Source organism: Octopus bimaculoides, chromosome 6, assembly GCF_001194135.2.
Source record: "Octopus bimaculoides isolate UCB-OBI-ISO-001 chromosome 6, ASM119413v2, whole genome shotgun sequence".
Taxonomy (NCBI): domain Eukaryota; kingdom Metazoa; phylum Mollusca; class Cephalopoda; order Octopoda; family Octopodidae; genus Octopus; species Octopus bimaculoides.
The window spans coordinates 25,042,378-25,043,796 of record NC_068986.1 but is presented as its reverse complement, the minus strand read 5'-3'; positions in this window follow the sequence as shown (position 1 = coordinate 25,043,796).

Genomic DNA, 1,419 nt, shown 5'->3' with positions numbered 1-1,419 from the left:
TATATATAAGGTCCTGGCAGAGTAGAATGAAAGAGTATTTCCTATGTAGCACTCAATCAGAGCTTTGAGCTATCTACACTGTTGGATTCTAGACTAATATCAAAATTCTTCAGGCGTCTATCTATCTATCTATCTATCTATCTATCTATCTATCTATCTATCTATCTATCTATCTATCTATCTATCTATCTATCTATCGATAGACAGATATATATATATATATATATATAGATAGATAGATAGATAATTAGATAGATAAATATGCACACTCTGTACATATTTTCGAAATGTTACCTTCTTACACAGACGTTTGAGCATTTATGTGTGCGTCAGAGAATGTATGTATAGATGTATGCGAGTGTGTGCGGTGAGTTTATATATCCAATCATACATGTATGGATATACATATATCATCCTACCATATCAAGCAATTTCAATGAATTCTCTGCTAGCAATCTTACTCCCTCATAATAGTTAAAATATTAAGTCCAGTAACTGCTTTCGGAAGAAATAAACACACTTCAAAAACAGCATATGCCCTTGAAAGAGTAAGCATCAAAATAACGCTGTGCACGTGATTTATAACGCGTTCATGTACACACAAATATATGATAAATGATATTACACATCGTTATTTTGATCTCAGCTGTTTCAAGTACGAATAGTGATTTAACTGCGAGCGCTTTTCCATGTTTGTATATACATGAAAGTGTTATAAATTATGTACTCATCGTTATACAGCAAAAGTATTTGAATTCTGTCCAACAAAATGTAGTAACCAATATTAACCCTACAAAATCAGCCTCTACACAACACTGCTTAACATAACATCCTATTGACTACTATGTATATATATATATCCTTTTACTTGTTTCAGTCATTTGACTGCGGCTATGCTGAAGCACCGCCTTTAGTCGAGCAAATCGACCCCAGGACTTATTCTTAGTAAGCCTAGTACTTATTCTATCGGTGTCTTTGCCAAACCGCTAAGTTGTAAATTCGAGCCCTTTGGAGAGTATGTTGATTTGATTGCTGTTAGTTCTTTGTGGGTTCCATTGATGATTTTTATCACTTTTGGTTTCTCCTGTCTGTACGATGTTATCTCGTATCCCTGTGTTTGCGTACTGGGTCTAAAAAATGATTGAGGGACGGTAGCTCTTATGTAGTTGTCCCCTGTTGTTGTGGGGGTGTCTTGTTGTAGTGATTTATGGTGCGGGTTCTTGGATGGAAATTGAAAAGTGTGTCCCTGTATCTCAAGTTTGGATGTGGTGCTTTAGAGGGCTGTCGTTGGTAATTACTTCCTGTGGTATGGGTTTGTTGTGCATGGTTGTTAAGTGGATTGTTGGAATAAAAATTACGTTGATATCTCCTTATGGCGGTGGTGGTGGAGAGGTTGTATATATATATATATATATATAT